Here is a 19,750-nt window from a genome sequence, read left to right on the forward strand (position 1 = left end):
TTCATTTATTTGTTTAGTTTCTGATTTCCTTATGCAGTTCCCATCATCTGGGTGGCAATGGAGCTTCTGTACCTCATTTCTCAGTAGAAGAATATAGTTTAGAACACCATCTGCTGAACTACTGGTTAGGCAAACAGAAGAAGAGCATCCTGGATGAAATTATCTCCTCTGGGCCAGAGGAATAATGCAAGTTATTTTTGTGGAATTTTATTGCTCTACTTGATAGGCTTTGTGCTTTGCATTTGCCTTTTTTTTTTTCTTTTTTTTTTTTCCTCCTCTAATTCAGGTTAATTTAAATTAGGATTTAAAGGTAAAAAAATAGGATCAGCTGAAACTGCCTAGCCAGTGGAAAATCTGAGTTCTTCAGCCATGCTCTCACTCTCACACACACACTGGACTGGCAAGGTTCATCCTTAAGGCATGTTCTAGTTTCTGGTCCCCAGTTGCTGAGCTTGTATGCCACACTCCTGCTTGTTTTGATTGTGTCCCCATAGCTCATCTAGCCTGGACAGGACAAATTTCCTGGCTACCTGTGGGCACACACATCTGTTTCAGCCACCCAAGGATTATTAGGCAGCAGCTGAGAGTTGAAAGGAGTCCCCTTAGTAACTTGAAATCATTCAGCAATGTGATTTGCTGTGATAATGGGGACCTTAGTCACTAGAGTTGTTTTGACAGACCAGACACTTACTTGTAAGTGATCCACTGACTTAATTAACTGAACAAGATGTTTTGAATGTGGTCATGGAGTCTTTGCTGCATTTGTTTGACTTTATTTTCCATAGCTGTCTTGAAGTGTTGATTGTTAGTGCTACATAGCCCTGAAATACGAGGGAGATGGTTTGGGGGATATGATGTTAAAAGTATCCCTCTGTAGGCTTGATCCTTCCAGGATGGTTGCAGCATTTTTGCCCTTGAGAAGTGCTGGGAAGGGCAGGATAAATGGAAATGTAAGTTTTGAACAATGTCAGACTTATAAATAAACCTGCCCTCCCCTCTTCTCCCTCCCAAATTAGATTGCCACTGCAGCCTTAGCTCAATTCATCTCCTTTTTTGTAGGCTGCCTTAGCTGTTGCCTTTAACTTTGCAGCCAGTGAGAGACACTAACCTTGCACCTTCCTGCCCTTCCTCAAGTCTGTGAGTGCACAGTCCCAGTATAACTCCTACACAACACAAGCTGTCTCTGTGATTTCTGGGATCAAGCATAGTGTAGATGGAGCAAGGAGGTGGGGTGCTGTGTAGCTGGATTTTTTTTGTGAAAATTTTTCATTTCTCTACATGCAGGGAAACCTCTTAATATTTAGCCTGCTTGTTCTAAGCCTTATTCTTAAGGGCCTGTTAATTTCTATCAAGTTTCTAACTGTGGTCTTTAAAAACTGTGTTACAGGAAGAATAATTCTTTTTTTGTATGCTAAGTCTATGTGAAAATGCATAATAATGTGAAAAATTACAAGTAATTATTCTTTCTCAAGAAACTATACTTTCCCCTCCTCAGTTAGATGGAAAAATAATTCTTTTTTTTTTTTAAAAAGCCTCAAATCTATTAACTTTAATAATTACCAATATTTATTATTTATTTATTAAATTTTTTTGGTCTCCTATTGTGAACTTCCAGTTACAGAAGGCAATAGCATTTATCATAAAACTAATTAACTGAATTGTCTGCCTGACTATGTAGCATTACAGTGTAACAAAATTATTTAATTTTATTGATACCTTCATGGACTAATGTTGACACTGCTTTATTTTATTTTTAGATCCACGGTTTTATGTTTCTTTTCCTCTTTCAAATACTTAGGATATAGCACCTTGATACTTTTCTTATTGCTCCCATTTGTCAGAGAAAGCAGAATGTCAGGAGACCACTGGGACAACACTAGGAAAAATTCCTTAATCAGGGCTACATAACTAGCGTTAATCAAAAGCCTCCAAGTCCATATCCCAGTAATTATCACTGCATATTTTGACAGTTAGATGACATTAATTTCAAACCTTTGGGCAATTTATCATTTCTTGTATCCTACAGCCCTGAGTTTCATTAATATTGTCATTGAAGAGGATTATGTGTTCTTGGAAAGTTGCTTCTTTAAATGCTTTTGGAATGCATTTGGAAAGTTGCTTCTTTAAATGCTTTTCTTTAAATGCTTCATTTTGGAAAGAATTCTGTTTGACCTCAGAATGTCTTTCTCACTGTTAGACATTCATATGTGCACATGCACAAGTTTTCATTTTTCTCCTTCCTTTAAAAAGTGAGAGTGTGTTAATGCACTCCTCAGTATATTGCTGGCTAAATCTTCATGCAGCTACATTGTTTAATGTCCTGGAAGTGCAGCTCAGCCCAAATGCCCTGGAGATAGAGGTGCTGTAATGCAGAAAGCAGTGCATAATCTGTCTCCTCCCATGTTCTGGCCTGTGACCCTAGATCCCCAGGAGACCAAGGAGGTGTTTCTGTTCCTCCTGCCTGTGTTTCCTCAGCAAAGGGGCTGGTGAAAGTTGCAGCTCTGAGATTGCAGCAGTGCAGCAATGTCAAGGGCTTGAGAAGGCTTTGCTTAGGTTCTCTGTAAAGCAGCTAGTACAGCATGGAGGATTCAGTCTCGTACTCCTTTCTTAGTGTTTTCCTTTTGCTCCTATCAATAAGAGCAGCAAGACAGTTTTTAGGTGCCAGCCTGCAGATTTGTACAGCAGATCTCTGTTACTGAACAGACCCAGAAGGAGCACAGGGCAGAAGCACTGTTGGGAAATGCTCTCCTGCTGTGCACAGAGGGACACCTATTGAGACCAGCTTCATCTAAGGCTTGTTCTCCTAGGTCTTGCTCTACTGAAAATAGAAGCTGGAGAGTTACTACACATCAGAGACCATAATTCCATCACTCAACTACTTGACTGCACACGGGGACAGGTGGTGACTGGTTTCCCTCATTTCTCAGCTATTTTGACACCTTGTCTTAGGCACCCAAACCCAACAGCACATCTCTTGGCATCTTCCTCACTTTCTAAAACTTCTGGCTTTCACCATTTAACTAAATTTGTAAAGGTCTTTTGTGATAGTTTCCCATAAGTTTCTGCATATATTTCAGTCTTCTAAAGCTCCTGGCTTTATACAGAGAGCTTCAAATCTCCTACCATTTCTGGCAGAAGTGAAAATGGGAGTGCCCAGGTTCAGTCCAGGGACACCTGACATCCACAGTTCTGATTTGGCCCTTTCTGAAGGTAATTGGGCCTCACTAAGGATGCTGATTTTTTAAATATGCACAGCATTGCCCTTTGTGTTGTGTGAGCAATTTTTTTCATAACAATCCCTTCTCAGGCAGGCTCTGAACACAGAAACAGAGGCAGCTCAGGACCAGCAAGAAAAAAGGAACAGGAGCAAGATCTGTTCCCACAGCAGGAGACTGAATTAGCACAGGGACTGTTCCTTATCTGTGTTGATGAATAATGCACTAACCAGGCAGGCTGCTCGTTTTCCCAAGTCCATTGACTGCTTTCAAATTAGATAGCATTATGTGTCTCTGTTATAGTAGCTTGGACCCTCCTGTAAAAGAAGTAATCCTTTCTTTCCCCTCTCTGGCCCTTTCTCTCCATCTTTTAATGAAAGAAAAAGATTCAAAGCCCATCAATTTTCGAGTTCTTCTTTTAGTGGCTTTCAAAATGCTCAGGCTGTGAAATCAGTTGGCATGGAATGCAGTGGGTTCACCCTGGTGGGACGTCAGATCCACAGGAGCACAGCATTTGTGAAGCTGCTGTTGTGAAGGTGAGATGCAGGTGGTCACAACTGAGAAACAGTTCTGCAACACAGTTTCCTTCAGAATTTTAGTCATCAGAACCCAATCCTAGAGGCAACAAGTGAGTGGATCATTGAAAGGACAAGTGAGTTTGAAAGGATACTGTGAAACCCACCTGGTCAATGATGGAAGTGTGTGTTTGGTTCTCTGTCTTACTGACGTGCACATTTAGTGTCACCCCAAAAGGCTGAATATGAGCTATGAATATGAACTGAATAGGTACTTAGAATGGGTTGGGTACATTAGATAAGAAAAAGTTTTGAAGCTCTTTACCAAGATCTTTACTAAGCTGTCTTACCAGGATCAGCTCTACTGTGTCAACGATTACTTCAGCTAGTACTTAAGGAAATCACAAGACAGGGCACTTAATATTTGATGCATAGCAACTTCTTATTCCTCAAGTTCCTATTTTTTTTCTTTCTTCTGCTATAATATATATGCTAAGTACTGAAAAGACTTTTCTGGTGAGGGATTTATAACTGGAGGAGGATTTGGCAATTTGGAAAGCAGGGACACAATTCCACTGAGATCAGTTGCATTAAACGTGCAGAATCCTGTAAATGAAACAGAAATTGATGTCAAGAAGGACTTACACATATACATATCTGCATTTTGCTCTTCTGTGTTAAAAGGTTCATCCATTGAACTAAGAATTCAGGCTAACAAAGCAAGGAGATTTTAAGCCATGCAGCTGACTGCACAGCAGAGATACTCTGTGCAAAAAGAGAAGCTGGAAAGCAGCCCCACAACTCGACTCTTACTAGAAACCAGACTCACTCCTCAGGCATTGCCTTCTCCACAGAGCTCTGTTACAGTGCTCTGGCATCACCAGTGAACAACTGGCAGTCAGTACTGGAGCTGTGCTCAATCCCTGTATTGCATAGCTTCTGAGAGGTGCTGTGCTGGGGGAGGTCCTCAAGGCTTACAGCAGTTCTTTGGAACAAGGAATAAAAGCTAGAACCGAAAAAGTGAAACGGTCCAAACTGTTTGGTCTGAGTGAACTCACCAAGGGTAAAACTGAGTTTCTTTTATGTTGGCAGAATCCACTGGACTGGATTTCATAGGTCTAAGTACAGGATAGCATTATAAGAGCAAAGAAACGCTACCAAGTTCTCTCCACAGGCTTTATCTCTTCTATGCCACTCAAGCAGCTGTGGTGGTTCACAGGGATGGAGGTTCCTCACAGCATACCCCTAAAAGGGGTAATGCTGGAAAAGCACCAAAACGGGAAAGGCAGAGCTTTTTATTGAGCAAAATCAGAACAACAATTATACCCAAGGCTATCACAATGTTTTCCCCTTCAGTGATTTACTCCTACCCAGAAGCTTCTCCAGCTCCTTTTCTCTTCCATGCCTATCCATGCAGGTATCCCCTAGTGTAGCAGCCCAGAGCTTTGGCAAGCTCTCCAGATTTGTCCCATTTCTGACAATCAGAAGGTGCAAGGGAAGGGCTGTGAGCCTTTAGCTACCATTGCTTCCCATGTGCTCGGCCAAGCCCTGGTGGGTTGGCTCCAGGCAGGGAAGGTGGAGTGGCTGGAGGCCAAAGGCCACTTGTGGAGCACGGAGGGCAGGGTGTCCTCCTCTTTCAGGCAATGCTGTGGGATGGCATGGTGAGGAATGCTGATGGGAGACAGAGGAGGTGAAGCAGCAACAATAAAACATGTTACAGACATCTTGTAGTTGGGCTTGAGAGACCTGCTCACCTCAAAGAGCAACTCTGTCCTCTTCTGGGAAGGATGACATTACTTCAGCCAGAGGCTCTAGATTTCTACTTGCTAGAAAGTCCTTTTTCCACTGTCCTTGTTCTTAGAAGGCAGCGTGGTAGGAGGGATTAACTTCTTTGCCTTTTAACTTATTGGTGTAACCCACTGTATAGAAACTTCAGGCTAAATAATATTAGTTGAAGTGCACTGATCCTTTCAGGGAAGAGAAGAGTTCAGACAGCTAGAGAAAGGTTAAAAAAAAGCTCTCTCAGCTACTACCAAAATGAGTTGTTAGTCTTTGCTGTCCTGCCATTGTTGTCTCCTTTAATTAGATTCACTGTTAAACACAATTTTTCTCTTTCAAACAAAAGAGATCAGTTACTAAAGAAAGCATTCTAAGGAATAGAAGAAAAATGTCTCAGTTTCTAATTCTCCATTATGACTACATCTTGAATCACACTTTATTAACTTGAGAAATATCATAACTGCTAAAGATTGAACCAAGACTATCAATGTTTTATCATCTTTTACACTACTTTTCAAAAATTAATTAACATTTATTTTTTCCAGCTGTATGCTCTTATTTTGATTTAATTGAAGAGAATAAATTAATAAACTTAATACCATAGCTCAGTGGTGGATCTGAAATCAGAAACACTGAAGCTATCATTGTTTAATCTCTGGGTTTTCTGGGTAAAAGAGAAAGATAAAGGGAAGATGGAATATCTAAAATGCTTATGAAATCCAATATATATTTAATCAGAAAAGGGTGAGTTACATTTTTCATTTACTTTCAATGGACATCTTTTTGCTTCAATGGCTTTCTCTGAATTCTTAATAATGTTCATATTAAGAGCATTTTTCGGTCTTCAGAGTTTCTCATTTATAGGAAGTGTTCTGTGTGTCATCTCCTAAAAATCCCAAGGATTGGGCATTTAAATGTTTAGCAGCTTTGATTAACAGCTCTTCTAAAGTGATTTGTGGCCTTTCCCTATTGTACAAAATCATTACACAGCAGACGTAGCAGAGATTTGGTTGGCATCATCAACCACTGAAAGATGAGTCGGAAATAGATTAGCAAATGTTCTAGTTGATCTTAATAGTGTAGTGACAAATAAATTCAAGGATGACAGATGATCCATCCCTCTGACTAGCAATTCTTCTGACTATATTATGGCATGGAAAACATGTTGGCTTTTCTAACAACTGGCCGTGAAAACAAAGAAATTTGAGTTGATCCTGCTGTGGAAAATAGAAATGAAACAAAAATTCCTTTTTATTACATCATTTGAGTATGTACAGCTTGCCTAACTCATGTAAAACACTGACAGGGATATACTAGCGTCTCAATGTGGAAGATAACTAAAATTTTCACTTCATTTTACTGCAGGGATTATTTTTTCCCCCTGATTTGGAGCATCAGCACTACCCTCCACTGTAAATCTAGAATGTTCACATGTTCAGGGCATTTTAAACTGCACTTTTAGTAATAAATAAATAAGGAATCAACTTCTTTGGCACTTTAGACCAGTGACCCAAGCCAGGGAGCCTGTTGAATATGCTACTATATGTTTTTTATTTTTGTGGGCATCATGCATTTTTAGAATGGTTGTACATTTCCCTAACCAATGTAATATAAAAGATTTACTGTTACAGTTTGTGTGTGGCCAGGCAATGGCATATGGAAAACATGTTTCCTGCTATTTAATTTAATTACTCTAATCACGTGCCAGCCTCAGGCATGTCATTCTGGACCTCTGAGGCTCTTTGTCTGTCAAAGAGATGGACAATATCTTGGCTTTGTTTAGTTGCTCTGCAGGCTGCAGATAAAACCACTGAAATACTGACTGTTTGTTTAACCAAAACTTTGCATTTTAACCATTTGGCTTTGATTCCTTGTTTTACAAGAGAAGATGACATTTTGGCCTTGGTGAGCTGAAAAGGAAATATTAGGGATATGAAGAAGAACTGTCACTTTCAGGGCTTAACAGATGAAAAAGAATACTCTAGCCTTCTGGTCAGAAATCAGCTTTGTTAGCAGAAACCTAAGACACACATCACTGTTATTTTAGAATTGCCTATTAGCAAGGGCAGCTGGAAAAGTCCTGTTTATAACTGCTCCTTTCTAATATGGTTAGCCCTTCATTCAACGGTTCCAGTAGATTTTTGTTTCTTTCATCTCAATAGATGAAACTGTTATGGGTGAAATTAATTAAGATTCCATAGCAAATACTTACACCAGTAGTGTTGCAGCCAGGTATAAGTAAGCTTTTATGTTAACACTATACTGTTATTTTTATGTGAGAAATATCTGCAAGTGACACCTTTAAGTCTTTAGACAAAAACTGAAGAGCAGATAGAGTACTCTTTTCATATGCTAAACCCCAAATCTACAGAGAAATTAATCACACACTTAGCCTTAAGTATATGCTTAACACCACCACTTCCTTCCCTTGTAAGCAAGTACTCTCCCTTTTCCTGCAACCAGAAGTGATGCTAAAAGTATTTAGGACTGTTTGAGAATACTATTTCTAAAAATGATGTTGTCAGAAGAGGAAAGAATAAGAAGCATCTTTTAAACAAATTCCATCTTCTAAGGTATTACAAGATGTAGAAAGACTTGCCAACTCATATTTTGTGAAATTATTGGATAAACTTCAGTTAGTATGTTTCATCAATAAGTTAATGTACTTCTTTATACGGTACTGTGCCAGCATCCTGCCAGAGTAGTTTTTAAACTGTATAATGTAGAAGAGGATGGGTAGATAGCCTATGAATATGCTCTGAAGAAGTCTGCATCATCAGAGGGAAACATTGATGGGGTGACATGGGATGCATAAAAGGAAAATGATCACTTAACAGTTTTACTTAGTTCTGATATTTCTTAAATTTGCTTTACTTTTCTCTTTTTTCTAGCTGAATCAATGAGATCTAATAGGTAACACTTATTTCCTCTAAGGTTCATAGAACAGCAATGCAAGAATTAAAAATGTTGTTTATCATGTGCTGAATTAGAGCTCCTGTCCTCTTTAGCTTTGAGCTAACCACTAGATGACACTACTTCCCACTTACTTGACAGGTGTGTGCATATATTCCAGTCTCCTCATGTAACAGTTCATATATTTACATGCTTCTTGACCAAAGGACTTCAAAAAGAACATTACACAGGAATTGCCTTCACTACTATACATTTTGATGAATTTTGTGTAGATACACATAGGTATTAAGGTGTGTGCACATGTGGGTGTACACAAGATGCACATGTGTCTTTGTATTCATAGAAAAAACATAATTCACTATGTGAGTGTTTAGTGTGTTGTAACCTAGCAAGTGTCGATGACAGCTCTACATAAAAGAAACCAGAGGAAGGCCAAGAAAAACTCAATAGGCTGGAGTTTGTGGAGAACATTCCCCTTATCCCCTATCTCCTCCCCGCCTCAAAAATAAAATCTTGTATTGGCTTCACTAGCGTGATTCAGAAAGACTGGGCAGGGAAAAAATATCCCACTGAGAAGTCAGGCAAGAGTATGCTGCACAATTCAAGTCCAAAAATGACAAAGTGGTGAGGAGGAGAGAGACAGAGGAGCGCTGTCATGCAAATCCATAAGGCACCGGCTGCTGCGGTTTTTGGATTAGGAAGAATGAACTTTCCAGAAGGATGTGTGGAAAGAATCCCACGTTTTTAAAAGCCTGATTTCCAGAAGTCCAGAAGCTCCAGACTACTTGAAAAACAGATCCTCCAAAGTTACATTTATGCTTCTAAATTGAATGCATAAGAGCATGAGGATATGTAAGTGGAGTAATAGTACCTTCAGATACATTTTTATTTGTGTCCATACCAACAAGTGTCTTGCTTTCTTAAGATTCATTTCAATGATTCATAACCCATTTTCTCTATATGTGCTATAACTCTAATACATGTGTGGTGTGATATACTAAAGATTAATTTAAAGGGCTATACTAAAATTTGTCTTCAAAATCAGTTTGTCAACTGTTAGTGCAACAATGCACTACCAATAAATTAAAAATAAGAATTAATTTTTGGTGGTTTAATAATATAAATTTGAAATATTATAGTTCTTCTTCATTTTTCACTTATTTTCATCCTGATCCCACAGCTGTAGCAATGTGGGTTGGCTACACCTTTATCTCCTATCACATTAGCTATGTACTTCTGTACTCCCGTTGAAGGAGCCTTGGAAGCAGGAAAAGTGAGACTCCTTGCCTTGGAATGATGCTCTTCTCCATTTCCATTTCAAATTCAATCACAACCCATTTTTTAGCATTATTTTTTCTGTTTTAATACAAAAAACTGCTAGTAAAGTGTAATGGTGTTTTAGAGTCATATGGAGTCTGTTTAGTGTCTATCTAGCACTAGATCAGTGTGGAAGGTATTTCTGCTAATAAGCTATTTATGTTATATCAAGTATATTTCATAAGAGACAAAAGTTTAGTTGCTGATTTGTAGGGTTTCAAGAGGTTCCGTGGCCTTAAGTGTCAGTTTTGCTTTCTCTATGCAATAGTTCAGTTAATGCAATGTTTCCTGTAGTTCTGTTGAATGTTTGAGAATTGAATTTACAAATAAAACCACTCCCACTCACAAGTAATTCCTTCCAGCTTACAACAGTGCAAGTCCATCCTCCCTATAAAAGAGCAACAATATACCATAAACAGCACCATACTTGCAAAATTATGTTTTTAAGTAATTTGTCAACAAAAAAGAGATATGTTTATCTGTTGGCAGCCAACCTAACTAGATCCATGTAAGAACTGAGATTTTCTCCACACTTTAAGCATGCTCAAGTCCACAGAAACAGCAATGGCTGGAATCAAGGCTACCTAAATTGCAACCATAAGCAAAGTAATCAAAATCAAAGATATGGTTTTATCCTGCACATGTGCTATTTAGACAGGTTAATTTATTGGGGATTATGGATCTGAGGAGAAAATAGAACCAATTTCAAACATAAAATAAGAGAAAGGCTGAGAAGTAAGATGTTGGCCAATGGTTTTGCTTGTTTATTAAAATGCTGTCTTGCATTTAATCTAAACAAGTGTAATTACTTTTTCAGACTTTGATTTCCTCTGCAAATCTGGTGCTTTTACATTTCATTTAGACAGGACATTTATGTGAATTGCTTATTTTTCACCAATTTCCTACAGTTTCTTTAATTTGTCAGTGAATATGTTTGAGCAAAGCCTGCTTAGGAAAAGAAGAATTTCTCCACTATATTTTTGGTTAAGTATGAGCTAAAGGAATTTTAGCTAGAGCATACAAAAGCAGGCAAGACAAGGAAGCAGCTGATCCTCAGACCAGAATCTGGAGCTTGCTGCAGTAAAAGCACCCTGTTGATGCACATGCTGCTGAGTAGGGAAAAGTTCCCTGCTCAATCTGATTATAAAAGCACACAGTGTGAACTTTTGCATTGCTTTTGAAGGGGGAGAGATAAAAAGTTTTTTCATTGCACCTTTGTTCTCTCCTTCTGACAAAAGGGCTTTAAGTTATAGTGAGCCAAGAAATGCAGTACTGTGGGGGTAGTCTCTTCCCTTTCTCAGGGCTGGGAGGAAGGCTTAGGAGAAAAGTAGCTTGGTTATACCTGCCATGCGTTTGGAAAAGAAATTATGATTTAATGATGTTTCATTCTTGCCCTGTAGCAAAGGAATTCTTGTTACTGGATCTGACATGGAGCAGGAAAAAAATACCTTGCCCCAAGTAATTAGGAAGGCAGCAAAGTATAAAGTGTGCGAGTAATCAAACGGATGTGAGGCAGATTCAGAAAGTGGAAAGTAACCTATGCAGCTTTGCACAGCCCTGGAAACCAGATATTCATAAAGTCCCCCCTCCTCTCTCCCTCTCATGAGTGACTGAGGCTGTGGGAGCAAGCATTTTGGAGCAGTGCAAATGCTGATGGAGGGGATGAACAGCCAAATACGCCTTTGTAGTGAAGCTTCCTTCATGGCTGCAGGGACACGTGTGTGCCTTCACAGAGCTGCTGTGAAAGCTCTGGTCACACAATCCAAAGTCACTGCATTCAGGTTATCATTTAATTGCCTTGCTGGAACATCTGCTTCCATACTAACAGATCAGAAGCTTCTGCTTCCACACTGCCCTGTTACAGACTTCATCACACTCTCAACTCTAATGTACAGTCTGGAGCAATGCAGTTCAGTAACACAGTTTGAAATGGAGCCTATACCAGTGAAGTACAAGTCAGTTTTATTTTCATTAAGGAGAAAAAACCAAAATGTTACTCTTCTGTGCAAAGGTATTCAGGCAGTTTATAGCAAGGAGTTGTTAGAAGGAGCTACTACTTCCCCAAAACTTGAAAAATAATCTGAAGACAACACTATTCAGGATTAAAGAAAGCTCTGTGACAATTCAGTGAGATTTTGTTCTCAATAGATATTAATTTTGCCTGGCATTTTCAAATCTACTTTTTACCTAAGATAGCAATGGTGAGGTTCTTCCTCTATGTAGAACCATGCGGTGATCCTTGCAATGGTAAGGCATGTTTCTTAGCTCACAAGGAATGTCAAAGACCACACAGGAAAAACAAACAAACAAAACCATGAAAAAACCCTATACCAACACCAACAAATTATCAAGAGAGAAAAAAAAGCAAAGATACAGAAACAGAAAAAACCATCAGCAGACAGAAAAAAAAAAAGAAATGGCTTCAAGCTCGCTAGAGAGAAGCTTTTGAATGTTGAAAAATAAAAGTTGGAGCTATATGAAACAATTTCTGTGAAATGTGTTACACCTACAGCACAATCCCTTTCTAGCAGTTGCTCATTTTACTAAGATCGTTGTAATAGCTGGTTTTATGCACTTCAGGTAGCCAGTGGAGTCCAAGGCAAAAGATTTATAGTTTGCTCTGGGTATAATGGTATGAGAGGATCTAGCTGCCAAAATGGACTGTGATTTGAAGAGGGAGCCTTTGGTTTGGTAGGTGGTGTATTTCTTCTGTGGCTGGAGTTCAGTAGACAAATTGTTTGATGCACTGGCCAACGATAACTGTCTTGGGAGTGGGAGAAACCCAAATCCTCCAAGTTTCAAGGAGAGAGCAGAACGAAGTACTTGGGTATGTGGGGAAAAAAAAAAGGAGATGACAAATTCCATGGCAACATGAAGTAGATCAATTCATGGGGCACTTTGTGGTCTATCACTTAAAAAAAATAAGATTTATTGACCCCCAAACCATGGTAATTTTTAGTATTAAATGGACTTCTTTTGAAGACTAAGCTGCTTGAGAAAAGGAGACAGTAGTTTTGGAATGGAGCCCTCAGCCTTAGGAATAACACTGCTGGTTTGGCTCTGCTTCCAATATTGTTGCCTAGTTTTAAAGCTTTTCAGCAGGACTTTCGCTTCAGTCTGATGACCAGCATGAATCACTGTGGAGCAGATTAACGCAGTGTTTTCCCAAGTGTCTAATCTCATTTTAAAATCGGAATACAAACAGCAGCAAAGCATCCTTAAAACCCATGGAGTCCTAGGAGCAACCTGAATTCAGTCCCAGTAGGCATTTGCATTACCCCGGGCTCCAGGGCATCACTTGGACTATCCAAAATTCTTGGAAAATTCTGACATTTCTGCCTTGACCTAAAGTGTTACCCTTGCATGCTGAGTGCAGCTCTTGGCTTGCCTGTGAGAGTGGTGTTATATGTACAACATCTTATCCTCTAAATCCTGCCTGCTGAGTGAATTCTTCCTTTCAAGCTCGCTTTTTATTGCTAGAGTGAGAGTTTTTTGGAGGAGCTGTGTCTCTATTCCTTCTCTTTTGCTCCAAGTTTTTTATGCAATTTTAGCACTCCTGAAATCAGGGAGGAGCTCTGCGCTTTTGAACCAGTGTCAATCCTTCCAAGAGGCAAAGCCTGAGAGACACTGATTGAAAGTTTGCTAAACAGTTTGTATACCTCTGCAAGGAGACCAGGCTAGGCAAATGCAGATTAAGTCTTTTCAAGTTAACCAGAAAATTTTCTTCCTGTTGCTGGATTTGGCATTTTTGACATCAAGAGATTAATCAATACAATTTAAACAAAGAAACAGACAAATCTGCGGCCCGTGTATGAAGATTAGGAGATACAAAAAGAATTAGGAACTATAGCAAGAAGTGATTTGAAATCACTGATGCTGAAGAGAATGTGTGCAAAAAGGGACAAAGGTAAATGATGTGGCAGCAAACAATAAAGCACGTGTAGATACGGAGAAGGAGAATTTAGGCATTAAGCATACTTCAATACAGTTCAGGTCATTGACCAGCACAACAGACAGGAGCCTCTGTGAAGTAATTTTAAGTAAAACCACAAAAATGCTGAGGCCTCTATTTTGAAGACCCTTGCCTGTAAGTGTGGGGGTCACCACCTTGGAGGTCCATGCAGGTGATGCAAATGCATTCTCTGGGGTCTAACAAAAACATTTGTTTGTTTACTTCGGTATGCAAAAACAATGACAAAGGAGCTCATGTTTGAGAGGAGCCTGTGTAACTGCTGGGGGGAGCTGCAGGCCCATAGGCTGAGGGTGGAGGTGCATCACTGTCCAAAGGTACTTTATAGACTGAGGGTTATTAGATAGTTCTCTGTGCATTAAAGGTTGATAGATTGGTTTAAACAAGAAGCAGCAATACTAAAATGGATATGAAGAATTCTTACCCTTCTGTAACAAAGGAATGAAGTGAGAGTTCCTTAAGAACATATATTATGAAAAGTTACCAACAGTATTTTGAATATAGTATAAATTAAAATGAGCACAAAATTTTTGCATGCAACTCCACTGCTTTTTCTCATGTTACAGTTAGGTCAGAACTAAAAAAGATACAAAGACTGGAGTAAGTACCGTAATATAAAATTATATGTTGATTTTTCCATGGGCTATTAATATCTTGTTACTGTGAGTCTGTACTGGTTGGTGGTTTCTGGCTTAGTGGTGTTTGGCCTGTAGGTAAAGGAAAAAAGGAAAAAAAATATAGAACAAGACCACCTCTGACATGATTACTGACCTCCAACTGCTATTTCATGTAACTTATTTTTGGTTATTTCCACATTTTTACATTTAATAGAAATTAAATAGCACTATATTTTCTTAGTCTGTACACATTTCTGTGCATGTTCAAAATAATATGTGGAAATACTTTTGATTACAAGTTTCACTAGTATCAAGATCAAGACTCTCTTAACTTCTGGATCCTGGCTGGAATTGCAAGGGACATTCCAGTGGGTGAGAGAGTAGAAGATGCACAATTGCAGGTAAAAGGGAAGAGAATAATTTTCTCTCATAAACAGTCCCAAGGGAGTGTGGAAAAAGTAGTGTAGGAGTGGTGCCTAATGTGCTCTCCTAGGGCAATGCCCCTTAGACACTCTGGACACACAGTCATAATCCAACCTGCTCTTCTCCTCTCTTAAATATCTGAATTCCTAAATATCTAAGCAAAATGTTGAACAAATTCCACTTTTGTCTTTAAGACAAGCTCAAATTTCCATCTGAATGGGAAATGACTCAGAATTAGGAGACTAAAAATGTTACCACATAGCTTGTAAAGGTTAGTGGTATTTAGTTATTGATATAAAAACCTTCATGAGGGACTGCATTTGCAGGGGGTTGCTAATAGAATACAGAACCTTTCGCCTTTGGGTCACTGGATCAAATCTGTCTCTTGTGGATAGTGACCAAAGTTTGCTACAATTTTACTTTTCAGTGCCCTATATAAAATATATATGTAGAAACTAGAGATGGAAAAGATTTGTTACAGCTTGCAACCTATCCCCCTGCCAGTTCCAAACTGTTCTCTCTAATGCATTTCCCTATCACAGATTTTCCAGTTCCTAGTTTGCCCTGTCCACCCTGCAGAGTAAAGCAGCTGGTATTGATTGATATCTGACTTTAACTGGGTCCTGGTGAACTCCCCACTCTGACACTGCAGCTGCAGGAGGAATTTGGCAAACTCCCCTCTGCTACCTGCCTCCATGGGAGCACTGAGTGGGCAGCAGCCCAGCCAGCTCCCATATCTCCCACTTCTGCCTGGCATGGGGGAAGTGAGCAAAAGTCTCAGCTCCTTCCCACCCTGTGCAAAACACCTTAAAGTACAGGAGGATTACTGAATCTCATTTTCACTGCCTCGCTTATCCCTCTTTAAAGCCCTACCAGTGTCCCTTCCACAACCAAACAGCTGCAGGTCATAGTTCTGAATTGTCAGGCTGATGGATTAGTTCGGGTAGCTAAAGGGAAGGCCAGATATTAGTTTAGACATTGATATGGACTAAAATTTTCCCAAAGCTTGGAAGAGATTTGGAAGCTTGAGTAGAGCTTCTTTTTGATTTAAATGAAAAGGTTGGAACCCTATTATCTTTTACAGCTTCCATTTGCAAGTGATTAACTATGTTGCAGAATGCCCATTATGAAGTGCTAGGAACTGGGTACTGACAATATTAAAGTTAGTCTTGTAGGGCATTTAATGTCCACTGCTGGCTGTAGTGTCATAGATGTACACAGTCTTTGAAGGCTTAAAAAATACAACAAAAAACACACTACAAAAGAAACCCAAATGAACCCAAAAAAAACCCACAAACCCAGTACAGTAACCCATTCCAAAGCAAAATAGACATGTAATAATTAAAACAGTTTTGACTGTCTAAAAAAAGAGTCAAAATGGGGTTACTTTGGGCTACTTAAACTTGCCCACCACTGAGTGCCTCAAGGTGCAAGTTGCAACACTGAGACAGCTAGAATTTAAGTGGGATTTCCTCAGCACTTCTAATTTTGGCCATATGTGCCTGTCCCACAAACTTTATAATACAATGCTTCCTGTTAAAATTCTAGCAGTGTAAACTGCAGCCTTTAAAGTATCAGAGTATTTTTAGAAAAAAAAGCTGAACTTTGTTGCTGTTGCTCCTTTGGTGCCCCAAAGCCTGAAATGCCAGCGAGGGTGACGTGTAGGAGCTGCCCCCACACCCCAGCGTGCTGCTGCTGGCAGGTGCTGCTGGAGCTGGAGGAGCACAGCTTGCTGCTGCTGCATGGCCACAGCTCAGCAGCAGCAGCAAGTACCCCATAAAACACCAGTTTCTCCGTTCACAGAGCAGCTAACAACTGCTGTGTTACCAGAGTTAACTTATTTCTGCTATTCACAGTGCCAAAGTTTCAGCTGCTGAAAAGTTCAAGTGATCCTAAAGAAAGACCTTTTGGGATTCAGAAAGTTTACCATCAGATGGTTTAAAAGAGAAAAATTTAAAACAAAAGAACACCAAACAGGAACACAAGTAGTACCACAAAAATGGCAGTGAATCTACAAAAGGGACACTCCACATTTTTTCCTTAGGTAAAAAAACCCACAATCTTGTGTTGTGAAATGTCTTCTTAAAGACAGATTTAGAGAATGAAATTGAGGGTTATAAACTTGTAGCCAACAAAAGCAAGAAAGGCTGGAATGTTGGTAACCAGTTGCGAGCACAGGATCCAAGCAAAACATCTTGAATTGCTGGTACTGTAATAAATTACAGTTTTCACTTTTGTATTCTGCAAGTGAAAACAGCACTAAGTCAAGCTTGAGAGAGGGAAAGTAAAGGATGACCTTTTTAATTCACCTTCACCCATTACAAGTAGAGGAACTGCAACATGGAGCAGTGAGAAATGAAAATACAACACCCATCATTGTGTGAAGGGACAGATTCTGCTCCCATGAAATAGGGCTCCTGTGTTGCTGAAGAGCTACTTGTCAGGTAGCAGTAGATGAAAGCCAAACCAGGCTCTGGGATGGTCTGCTGTGGTGGCTGTTATCTCATTTTCTTCCATGGATTAATTTTCCCCTCTTTAACTTTAATTAGATAAAAGTCTAGGGGTGGGAGGTGGCCCTGGAGTGCTCAAAGGGCACGAAATGGTCAAGAGCTGTTTTCTCTCAAACTTTGATTAGCCTATTTGATAAGTGATACTAAGCACCCCAATTGGTTAATGAATGAGGGGTGCCCTGAGGTAAATGGCTGGGAAATTTAGCCTCCCCCACAAGGATGGTGAGTATGTAAACTTCTGTCCTTCAGTTCGGTGTCTGCCGTGGTTAGGAGTAAGGGTGATTTATACCCTATCTGGGTCCTGGAGTGTATCTACATTGATTGACTCTCTTGATCTTGACATCAGTCATTTCAGCTTTCAGAGAAAGGGGGAACATAGGAGATAATGAAAGCTACATTAAAGAAGGCCTTAACATTTATGTAAACGTTATTCTATCTTCAAAGGCAGAACTATCTTTCATCAGAAAGGAGATTTATTTCCTAGTTGAAAATATTAGAAAGTGGCAATATATTTAATATCAAAACCCTAATGTTGGTGCTGGTCTCAGCCTTTTGGCTTTGTCTCTTATTTCTTGACTAAACTGCGTTATAGTCAAAGTTTTACTGGATACTGCTTGCAAGTACTGATGCAGGCACTTGTGCAAAGATACACCATCCTCTCCCAATGGGGAGCATAGGGAAGAAGAGAGAGAGAAAGACAAAATTAGGAGTTTGAAAAATAGAAGCAGAAGTGTAGAGGAAATCATTTGGAGAACTCATATGTTGCTTTGTATTGAATGTGGGGCTGTTACACAGGTAAACTCATGGCAGTATAAACCAGAAACATTTAAACAAAACTAAAATGCACTTCTCCAATGCTCCCTTAGGGAATATCACCTAAATAGTAAGAATTCCTTGTCTGGTTTCCAGCCTCCCCTTGGTCTGGAGAAGAGGTGGCAGATTTGGGGCATGCTGGGGCAAGGAGGGAGCCTGGCAGGGGCTGGCAGTGTCCTCTCTCCACTGAGGGTGTCATCTACCAGGCAGCTGCAGCACAAACACCAATTAAAGGACCATTTTCAACAGTGCTGAGCAGAAGGGTAGTTTGTACAACTGAGAACCAGGGCCACATTATCGCCCTGAGAGGCTGAAAAAGTGCACAGACCCCTCTGGATAAACATGTCTAACTCTTCTATGGTACACCAAGACATTCACAGCATCAGGAGGGCAGCAGGCAAAGTGGGTGAGAAACTGTTATTTAGCAAATACTGCAATAGTAGATTTGGGAACTTTTGCTGAAATTATGAGGTGATCAGTTAAAAACATGCAACATTTTGGTGTGATGGGTTTTTTAGGTTTGGGGTTTTTTGGTTTGTTTTTTTTCCCCTTTGCACCATGAGTAGTGAAATTCTGAAATTTGCTGCCATGGAAGATTTGAGAATGAGCAGTACAAAATAGGATTAGACAAATTTATGGACAACAGGGTCGTAAGCAGACATTCAAAGAAAGAGAGAAGATGTGCCTCTAACATCTACAAGGTAGAAATTATGGATGCTGGGAGAATATGAGGGGAATAAATTAGGAAGAGTAACAATGCTCATGTGCTCTCACTAAATAGCATCTCCTATTGTCTGAGACATTACTGGCCATGATAGACTGGCCCAATTCTGTAAGGCATTTTTCATGTTCTTATCATCATAAATCTGTTTTGGCTCAGCCATAGCAAACCTTAGATTCTTCTATTAAATTTGTGTATTAGTTTTCTGTCTAGCTTTAGGGTAAAACACATTTCTGTGTCCTTTTCCTTTAGCCATGAATTATCTTTGTCAACCAAATAGTCAACAGCACAAGCCTTTTTCCTTCTTAGCTATGGGTCCCAAAAAGCTTAAAATCTATCTTCACAACATGCAAAATACACTAGTATTCCTGAGTAAAATACTGTTGTTAAAGACAGATTAAAAGTAAGATAAATAAAAGTAAATAAAGTGTTAAATAAAGTAAATAAAATGTTAATTTAGTAAATTAGGAGATAGAGAATTTATAGCCCAGCATCCTCTTATTAAATATGCCAAGAATTAGGACTAGTATGTAAGACTGAGTAATTAAGGGAAAAAAATATATCTGTGGGAAGTTTTTTTTTTTTATTAACTAGTATGGTTTTAGGCAGAGGGCATGCAAATAAAGCCTTAGTGGCTAAATCCTCTCTGTGATGTTTGGTAACCAGCAGACATAAGACATAACATTTGCACTCTAAATGGAATAGGATCCTCTCTCTGGGAGAACTGGTCATTAATATGCAACCTGCAGAGCTGGGATATTTCTGTGGCAGTGAGTAATTTCTTTGCAGTGAAAACATTGGTACAAAAGAAAATACATAGCAAGGTGAGAAGGAAGAGGAAGCTGTCTTTCACTCAAACACAGAACTGCAGAATTACATAACCTAAATGAAAAACTTTATTTTATCAGTAATGAGAGGTCATGGAATGGGAAGTATGCTAATCAAGAAAAGCACAAA

Source organism: Serinus canaria, chromosome 2 (genome assembly GCF_022539315.1).
Source record: "Serinus canaria isolate serCan28SL12 chromosome 2, serCan2020, whole genome shotgun sequence".
In the NCBI taxonomy this organism is placed as follows: Eukaryota; Metazoa; Chordata; class Aves; order Passeriformes; family Fringillidae; genus Serinus; species Serinus canaria.